At 31.6% G+C, this 10,829-nt stretch overlaps 1 long non-coding RNA gene across 1 annotated transcript; it reads right to left on the bottom strand.

The window, feature by feature from the left end:
* Positions 1-4,200: 4,200 nt before the first annotated feature.
* Positions 4,201-5,328, bottom strand: LOC133174423 (uncharacterized). The gene is made up of 3 exons (XR_009719140.1): positions 5,255-5,328; positions 4,565-4,661; positions 4,201-4,340 (listed from the first exon to the last, which is right to left on the bottom strand). It is a non-coding gene; the product is annotated as an uncharacterized LOC133174423 (long non-coding RNA).
* Between the last annotated feature and the right edge of the window lie 5,501 nt (positions 5,329-10,829).

The following is a 10,829-nucleotide window of genomic DNA, read 5'->3' as shown; positions in this document are numbered from 1 at the left end:
TCCGGACAAGAAGACATGGAATTTCTGAAAGATGAATTGATCTTCCTGAGAGGAATTGTTAATGACCAAGACAAGAAAATGGAAATACTAGAAAAGGAATTGAATGTTTTCAAGAGTAAGCAAACATAAATTAGGAAGTTTATGATAGTTACTGGTAGAACGAATTCCGTAGTTTTAAAAGCGGGTAACTGTTATCATTTTATTTCTCAACTTTGAAACAAATTAAAGTTATGTAATTTGAAAACGTATGCTTTTCAGGCATCTTTCAACACCCTACGGAAATAAGATTACAGTAATCTAAATTTTATTCTAGTTATTTATAATTTACTATAGTATCAACTTTTTAAAGTAGTAAAGCTAAACTTTTACTTTGGTAAATAAGAGTATTTTTAACTTTGGTTTCAGGTTAATATTTTTTTTAAAGTTCTCCTATTTGATTTTAATTGAGGACTTTTCACACAAATAAAAAAAATACATATACAAACTCATAAACGTAGATATATATACAAGACAAAAATAAATAGGAAAAATAAGAATCAAAACTAGATCTGATCTCGCTGCGAGCAACGATTGGTTAGTCAGTCCGATTTTCAATCAGATGATATAAGAATTTGACTCAGATTTTCGTTCAAATATAATGATATGATAAATTGTTATGGGGAACAATGTTGCTTCAAGGATATGTAACAAGTTTTTGACCATTAAGGAGTTATTGATTACAGACTTTTGGCCAATATATTTACAAGATATTTACAACAGAAATGTTTTGGGGCTGGCCCTTGAACTCCTTCATGGGGATGTATAGTAAAAAAAATAAAAAAAAAAGGGGGGATATTATTCAAAACCTTAATTTTAACATCTTTTATTCAATATTGCTTATCAAAATATTTTCCACTTTCAAGATAAAGCGTGCCAAAGATTCTGCATTCTAGCCTCTTATAGCCCCTAATTATGTAGCATATGATGTGAATATCATAATAATTATATAGTTGTAAATTGTTGAGATAAACTTTTTTGATTTTAAATATTTCTGTTCAACAACTATTCAGAAATTCTTTTTCGTTTCCGATATATTTTCAAAAGAAATCTTTAGGGGCCGGCCTTTCAACTCCTTAAAGGGAAAGTATAGCAAAAATTGAAAGGTTACATATTGCTCAGAACATTTTTGGAATATCTTTTATTCAATATTGCTTATCAAAATATTCAATATTGCTTATCCAAAAAAAAATTTTTAACTTCGAGATATTTAGCGTAAACGATTTAGCATTCTGGCCCCTTTTGGCCCTTAATTATGTAAGATTTCACGTAAATATCATAGTATATAGTTTTAGATTGTTATGATAAATATTTTTGCTTCAGTAATTTATACCAGAATATTGCTTGTTAAAGAGTTATAGATAAAAGAGTTTAGGCTCCATATATGATGAGTCAGCGCTTTTTTTCTCGATATCATATTAAAGATCTTGTCATTCTGCACAAATATTGTTCAATACGTTTTATTGAGGTGACGAGGTAATTCAGTACAAAGCGCTTCGTACATGACTAGCACATATAGAACTCTTGTGGAAGTAGTAAAAGAATGTTATTAAAACACGGTTAGAAATATGTTGATATATATACATTATTATAACAGTAACTTGATCCGAAGAGTCGTATCACGTCGAGTTGACAGGCGCGGATCATCAGATCAAACGAGACGCGAAGCGTCGAGTTTGATCTGATGATCCGCGCCTGTCAACGTATCCTTGGGGGAAGGGAACACTGCTTGAAAAAATAGCTTTACAAAACTTTACTTGCAAAGTAAATCTCATTAAAGGTGCTCCAAAAAGCAAGGTCATCTTTGTATTAACTTTACAAAAAGTAAAGGTGAAAAGGTAACCTTTACTCAAAAGAAAAGGTAATTAAATTTAACCTTTCACCTTTAATGCTGCATTAAAGTTGATATATATATATATATATATATATATATATATATATATATATATATATATATATATATATATATATATATATATATATATATATATATGAAACTTTTTTAAATCCTTGTTTATATACTGGCCTTTGTTTAATATACTCGTACTTAGATTTCAACAAATGGTTTTTCACTTTTAAAATAAATAGGTATCTGATGTGTCTTTTGTGTTACCCCCACCTCGTTTTTGTTAAACTCGATCTTACTAAAAATACACAAATTTTCAAGCGTTACATCAATTTCCAGTTGTATTTAGTATTAGAGATTGTCATCTACAAAATATAAAAATTTATACTATTTTTGTATACTGTAGATGGACAATCAAAAATGTAAAAATGGTATCAGATATCAGAATATAGGTATAATAAACTTTAAAATTCTCTATGACTTAACCTTTAACTCATCTGATTTGGTGATATCTGATAGATGGAGAACTCTTTTTTATTTGCTTTTTGTGTAGATGTATTGAAACCTTTTCTGTTATAATTTCTGCTTCATAAATATCTACCAAAATCAGTTACAAACATTACAAGATTACATCTTTTACTTGAACAGGCAATAAAATGACAAAGAATAAAATTTAAAAAAGTTAAAATACAATACAATATTATTTATCCTTTATGGTGCATGTACATGTTAAAACTTTGCAGTTTAAATGGAACTAAAAATGCCATACTCAGTTATTACTCAAGATCACTGACGAGAAACTACACAACATAAATCAGGCAAAGTACTAGTATTTCCAACTTAAACTATTAAAGGCTATCTAATGAGTATTTCTGTACAGGTTAATAATGTTGACATCTTGTAAGCATAATGGTGCAATTTACATATTCACAAAATAAACAAAATTGCTTAAACACCTATTAGAAAATAGGTTCAGATGTAGTTTTGCGAGATGCATAAGTAAATGCATGTGTCCAGCTTCACGCAGTGAGCCTGTTTGAGCTTGACTTTATACTTTGGAGTAAATGTTACGTGTATTGCGTCTGTGGTAGGAGATTATGTATGTGCTCGACTTCACAAGCCTTGAAAAATATGTAACTGGTTGTGGTAGATGCTTGTGTGTTTGCATATGTGTCCAGCTTCACACATTTTCATGTATGTGCTCGACTTCACACGCCTTGGAAAATATGTAACTGGTGTTGTGGAAGATGTTGTATGTTTGCATATGTGTCCAGCTTCACACATTTTCATGTATGTGCTCGACTTCACAGGCCTTGGAAAATATGTAACTGGTGTTGTGGTAGATGCTTGTGTGTTTGCATATGTGTCCAGCTTCACACATTTTCATGTATGTGCTCGACTTCACACGCCTTGGAAAATATGTAACTGGTTGTGATAGATGCTTGTGTGTTTGCATATGTGTCCAGCTTCACACATTTTCATGTATGTGCTCGACTTCATACGCCTTGGAAAATATGTAATTGGTTGTGATAGATGCTTGTGTGTTTGCATATGTGTCCAGCTTCACACATTTTCATGTATGTGCTCGACTTCAAACGCCCTGGAAAATGTGTAACTGTGGTTGTGGTAAATGCTGGAGTGTATGCATATGTGTCATGCTTTGCACGGAGAGAAAAGTTTTGTGTGCTCTTTTCTAGAAGATAATGATTATTTAAATATACTCCGAATACATCCTCTAAAGAAATGGATAATGATAATGAGTTACATACTTATTACTAAGTTCCTCAGTGCACAATATACACAATTTTACTGAAAATTAAATTTGTGCAAAAACTCTCTTGCTGAATAACTTTCATTATTATAAATGCTTGAATGTTCATCTATATATTTTCAGATATTTTCTAGCCAATGTATATATTCTTGATCATGATGGCATCCATATTTGATTTCCCTCTCTGTCATCTTTTCTTGGTCACCAATTAATTCAACAGTAGGCTGGGTACTAAGATCTCTCAGGTGTTGGACAAAAGGAGTGCTAATAATAAACATAATCTTTGAAATTATAGAGAATAACATCCATTTCTTTTCCAAATTTGCATTAATTAGTTATCTTTTGAAATTAAAGCACTTCTGCAATAACCTTGAAAACTTGCCAAGATACGTTAAATGTTTGTAGCATGCTTTAACTACTTTAATTTTATTTTTGGAAGTTTAGAATAATAGAAAAACAAGTTCAAAAATAAAACGTAAAAGATATTAATAATGAAGATTCATTTACACAATGTTATAACACATTGAAGTCAATTCCTCACCTGACTCTCATAATTTATCTTCATAATGGAGTTGATTCTATGATGATCACTTTCAATCATTTAAAAGAACTTCTTCATCTCAAACTATCTGAAGGTCATCCATCTTCCCAACTGCCACTCACCTAAAGTGTACCGAGACTTCTGACCTGTACAATATCAAAATTCAGGATTAAAATTTTAAAAAATCTCTTCACCACACTGGTCTCTTTAAGAAATGTGAGAAAATAATTTAAATACTTCTCTGAAGATGAAATAATGTAGTGAGTATCTAACAATGTTTAAAAATATTTTGATCCCTGAACAGCGATAATGTATGAAAAAGTCATGTCCCTTGTATTTGAAAAAAAAATTCCATTCTTAAGGACATTACCCAACATGGAAATAATGCACATTTGTCTCTGGCACAACCAAACCACAAGAGACCTTTCCATACTTAGCACCATGCATTAGCTCTCCACTCTTTGTTTCTACAAAAGATAAATTATGAAAAGGTAATTTTTTGACAGCTAAGTCGGATTAATTATTTTCCAGTCAGTGATGAACAGAATATTTGATTTCCTTAATAATGAGGGACAGATTATTCATGTTTATCTTAAATGAACAAAGTTTGAACCCCCCCCCCCCCCATCGCCACTACAAAAAGGAAAAAGAAACTCTTATTTCAGTGAGGTAAAGGGAATAATGGCATCAGACAAGGAAAGATTATTAATAATTTTTTTCAGTTGAGATGAGATTATATCTTTTAAACATTTTTGAGGTTAATATATTTTAATCCCCCCCCCCCCCGCATCAAACAAAAAATAGTCGCCCCTTTATTTAGCTTTCCTAAATCTATAACAAAATTTTTATTATGATTTTTCCATTTTAATTTATTATATCCTGACACTGATACCACCACTATATAGTATATGCAACAACTTGAGAGGGGACCCCTCTTCTTCCCTCTCTCCGGATCTCCCCTAGATGTTTCGCAATTTCGTCTAAATATTAAACGACTGTTGTTCAATATCTTGAAAGACAGAAAACAGTTATACACAAAAAATAAGCACATTTTCATTACCTTGCAGTCAGTGTCGTGTGACACACGTAAACAACATCTCGCAATCTCTTTGTTTATTCTTGGCGGAATTTTTGTTGCCTCGTAGACTGGTTCCCATCCATTGCAAATGCCCTGAATAAGTCCAACGCTTATTAGTTTTGTTTATAAGAGGTAATATCAGTAATATGTCCCGTTCATTTGACAACCTTTACTTTAAAATACTGAAATATATTTTATCATATATACGGATGTTTTCCACCTCAGTATTGTGTAATCCTCTTCATCCAAGTCTTCTCGAATACAAAACGAACGATCTACTTTTAACAGTAACCCAAATAAATATGGCACTGTGTATTCCAATGAATAGCCAATCATTTCAAATCAAGTTGAGCGGGTCTCATCGGTATTTTCGACGAAAATATGCAACCATTGATCAGTTGAATTGATACCTTTTCATCTACCAGAAGATTTAAGGAGGTTATTGCTTGGAAAACTGTTCGAGCTCCCGGGCTGGCATGCACTGCAGGTTTGTTTACGTTTTCCATCTGTTTTCAGCATACATTGTGAAACATTGAAACTGATGAAAGTCAGGAAAAACTAAGCTAAATATCTGTGTTTAGATAAGTAACTTGATAAATTGGGGATAATGTTCCATTTTTTTCTGTAAATGATCATGGATTAAACAAGACCAAGGAAAACAATTCTAGGTCACAATTTCAGGATGTTTAGCTGCTTACATTAGTGCTAGGGAAAAAAATGTAGAAGCCAGGGTATGGCAATGTTTTTAACAGAGGACAAGTTAGGTTATATTTTATAGATATTATTTTGTATTCTAAACCATGTCCATTTTCAAAAACAGGTACAGTGAAATCAATTATGCAGATTCTTGAAGAAAGTCGTGGATGACAACAATGTATGATTTACCAGACCAAGGGATCCCAATGTTTTTTGACGGTACTTGTACATATTAGTTTTAAAAAAAATCAATAAATAATATCATAAAAATGTTGCTTAAACAATTATTTAAATTATCAATTGCTTGACTTTTTCGGGAGTCAGTATAATTATACATTTCTGTTTTCAAAAAATGTGTTATTACTTTTTCCAGGCTCCAGCTACTCAGCTTACTGTGAGAGAGTTAGCACCTTATTATACCCCCCGCAAACGAAGTTTAGGGGGGGTATATTGGAATCAGCATGTCCGTCTGTCTGTCCGTCTGTCTGTCCGTCTGTCCGTCTGTCTGTAGACGAGATTTTGTCCTGACCATTTCTTGGAAACTGTTGGAAGGATTTGTCTGAAAATTTGTACACTTATTATTCGCCATATGGAGGTGTGCACCTGGTATTTTCATTATGATTGGATAATTTTTCTGCATTTTACAGGTGTTTTTTTCATTTTTATTATGTGGTTTTGTCTGGATCTGTTCCCAGAAACTATTGCATAGATTTGTATGAAAATTTGTACACTTATTATTTACCATATGAGGATGTGCACCTGGTATTTTCAACATTATTTGATAATTTTTCTGCATTTTACAGGTGTTTTTTTAAAATTTTTATTGACTTAGTCATTTCGGGTTCATGTCTAAGGTTTGAGACATAGAATCTAGAACATCTGTACAAAAATATGAACTACAGCTTAAAACTACTCATGAGAACTAAAAAAAAACCCACAAAGTATTAAAAACAGTTTTTGCATTACACAGCAGATAGTGTAAATCCATTTGTCCCTTGGGAGTAATGAGTGGACATGCATCCAGTTAAAGATTAATTAATGAGTTCAGTGTGGGAAGCTGTTAGGGCATCTCTGATCAGGCAGGTCTTATCTATATCTCCGGGGAATTGGGCAGAAAGAAATAAAGATCTCTGTTGTCTAAGTCTCTTAATTGTTATTTATGTCTGTCAAAATACATAGTTACTAAAACCAGCATTTTATTTTTAAAATGAGTTTGATATAAAGGTATTAAAATCAATTTGATTTTGTATAATTAATTATGATTTTTTTTTTTTTTCAACAATCAATTTGCAGAGTGTCATGTCTCACAAAGATGACAGATAGTTGCAAACTATTTTTTCAATGTAATAAAAAACAATGTAATTATTAGTGTTGATATTTTATTAGGCTGCACCTTAGTTTCATTCATTAAAATAAAGTGCCCCACCACAGCATTATACTCCCATCAAATATTGTTAAATTATCATAAACAGTTTAGATTCAATTGGTCGAATGACATCTTAGTGAGACAAGGCAGTCTGCAATTTGTTGTAAAGATATAAAAATTCAAATAAAAAATGTACAATAAATAATTAGTTTAAATTATATTATACAATATCATATAAGTTTTAATTATTATAAACAATATCAAATTAGTTTTAATTACATCAAATTTATCTTGAAAGTAAGACTAGCCAACAAGAAAAATTCAATACAACACAAGCAATTAATTAAGAGACTGATTCCTTTTGCCCATTTCCCAAGAGATGTAGATAACACCTGCTTGATCAGAGATGCTCTACCAGTTATCACCTCACACTAAACTCATTAATTTATCTCTAATTTGACATGCAATTTTCTGCTATCAAAATTTTCCTTGACCAGTGCCTGATCATTACACCCATGGGAGAGGTGGAATTTTTCTTGTTACAGATTGCTGTAAAGAACATAATGAAAAAAATAAGACTAAATAATAAGCCGGACATGAAAAAGCTAACAGACGGACAGAGGGACATGAACGCTATAACATAATACGTCCCGTCTTAAGATGGACATATAAAAAATATAATGAGTAATTAAATTTTCACTGGAAATGTTTAAGGAAATTGTGAACACCTCTCACATCTAGAAAACATTAGTGATTTGGTACTTTCTCTGAAAAACCCAGCGGGGGGTATTTGTCCCTATTGGACAGTTCTAGTTGACATATCTTTCATGAAGAAGAAACACTTGAGAAGAGTTCAAGAGTTTAATTTTATAGATGGCAAGTGTTGCTTAGACCTAAAGTATTCTTTAATTGTGAAGAAAACAAACATAAGGGTGTTCGGCAATTCATAACTATTAACTGTGATTGCATTGTGTATTTTTAAAATCATTCTTTGGTATGCTTCAAACTCAAAAGTATTTATGAAAACATTGGCTATATTTATCCAGATGTATGAAATGTTTATCAAAGTATAAATTCCATTTTAGCATGTTCTCTTCAAAATGAGGGACCTGTCAACTTTTTACAATTCCAAGATCAGGAAATAATTCATGAGCAGCAACATGCTACTGGGAGAAAGGTACATATATCCTAAACCATAACTTGAATATCATACTATAGCTCTATAAGCAGCAACTATTGGTCTTTTTGTTACCTGGTGACTAAGAAGGAAAATGGAGTTAATTATATGTGTTCAGTAATTATTCATAGATACTGATGCCAGTTCTTTTTCACAAATTATCTTGCAAGTAAGACAAACATTTTCTCAATTCTGCAAAAGTATCTTATCTACAGAAGGTCACGAGAAATCTTATTTTACTCCTACATTAGTATATTTTGTAAATAATCCTTTCAAAAGAAAAATTAAGTAATGATAAACAAAGAAATTACAGAGTTATTAAATTTTAATCTTAGGGGTAAGATAAGGGCTAGTGGCCCAGTCCATTTATATCATAAAATAAGTTAATAGCAATATGTTCATCAGTTTGTATCTGTCTTATTTAATAAGATTGACATAGTCTTTTTGGTAAAAATAAAGGCTGACATTAATGGTTCAAAATATTTTCTTTTTGAGGTTAAAGGTCATCTATGAAATTTTTATCTACATGTATTAATATGGTTGCATCTCGTTTCAATTTTCATTAGTCATGATACTGTGAATACTGATATCACAGTTTATTTGAATTTATAACACAAATGCCTATGAAAATATATATATATATTTTTTTTCTTTTAAGGAAAACAGTAGAAGACTGCCTGCATGAGAATAAAAGTTTTGGACTCTGAAAAGGGATATGTGACAAAATATATATTTGGACAGTTGTTGATTTCCACAGAAACGCATGTCAAGTAACAAAAAAGTGGAGCACAGTTTCATGTCAATTCAAATCTTTAAATTCAAGGATGAACAATTGGTTCTTTATAAATCAAAATGACATGTTTGAAAAGGATTTTAGTGCAATGTACTCTGTCCTGGATACTTATCTATGTGTATGGGATTTGCAGGATAGACTATGTACAACAGATACTGTCACGAAATTTGATGTTGTTGATTATATGTTTGTATAAAAATGTTTAATATAGTAATAAACAAAGTTTAAGTCAATCTGTTGTTACTTTGTATATTAAGTATGATGTCCAGACTTCTTTTGCAGTTTCAATTTGGAAGGAAAAGCTTATTAATCATATGCACAAGCTTTATTCAAAAGAATGGAAAACAGTAATTAACTTTTGTGGCTATTAAAGATGCTATTTAATTAAATTTAATATTTGTAATTATCAGATTTAATGTACCCCAAATACTGTGTTTAATGTTTGTAAATATTAACTTTACTTTTTTGTAAAGTCAAGACAATGTGGGACATTACATCATATTTAAGTGCATGTAAAGTTAATGTAAAGGTTACCTTTTCCAACTTTGACTTTTTTCAGAAAAGCCAATTAAAGGCATTGTAAATAATAAATTTACATTATCTTTACTTGTTTTGTAAAGCCAAATTTTCATGCAGTGGAAGTTTAAATTGTTAAAATAAAGGGCCAAGTCCCCTTACAAGGGATGATAAACAAGAAAAGACAAAAATAGGGTGGAGTCATTAAAAAATCTTCTCAAGAACCACTGGGCCAAAAAAGCTGAAACTTATGTGGAAGCATCCTGGGGTAGTGTAAATTCTAAATTGTTCAAATCATGACCCCAGGGTAGGTCGGGGTTACAAAAGGGAATCCAAATTTTACATTGAAAAATATAAGAAAAATCTTTAAGAATCTTCTTCTCAAGAACCACTGGGCCAGAAAAGCTGAAACTTATGTGGAAGCATCCTAGGATAGTGTAGATTCTAAATTGGTCATATCATGACCCCCGGGGGTAGGTTGGGGCCACAATAGGGAATCCAAGTTTTATATTGAAATATGTAAGAAAAATCTTCTTCTCAAGAACAACTGGGCCAGAAAAACTGAAATTTATGTGGAAGCATCCTGGGATAGTGTAGAATTTAAATTGTTAAAATAATGGCCCCGGGGGTAGGGCGGGTCCAAAATAGGGAATCCCAATTTTACATTGAAATATATAGGAAAAATCTTTAAAAATCTTCTTCTCAAGAACAACTGGGACAGAAAAGCTGATACTTATGCGGAAGCATCCTGGGGTAGTGTAGATTCTAAATTGATAAAATCATGACCCCTCGGAGTAGGGCGGGGCCACAATAAGTATTACAAGGGGGGAAATCTGGTAAATAACAGCTTGGCCGAAGTTACTCAGTTGATGTGGCCTATGGGCCTCTTGTTTTGTTTTTGTTTTTTGTTTTTGTTTGTTTGTTTGTTTGTTTGTTTTTGTTTGGTTAGTTGGTTTGTTTGTTTTGTTTTTTTTTTTTGGTTTTTCTTCTTTTGTTTTTTTTTTTGTTT

The sequence above is a fragment of the Saccostrea echinata genome, unplaced genomic scaffold (assembly GCF_033153115.1).
Source record: "Saccostrea echinata isolate AGI-Se365-2 ecotype Australia unplaced genomic scaffold, CSIRO_AGI_Sech_v1 ptg000058l, whole genome shotgun sequence".
Lineage (NCBI taxonomy): Eukaryota > Metazoa > Mollusca > Bivalvia > Ostreida > Ostreidae > Saccostrea > Saccostrea echinata.
This window is presented reverse-complemented; position numbering and strand designations above follow the sequence as displayed.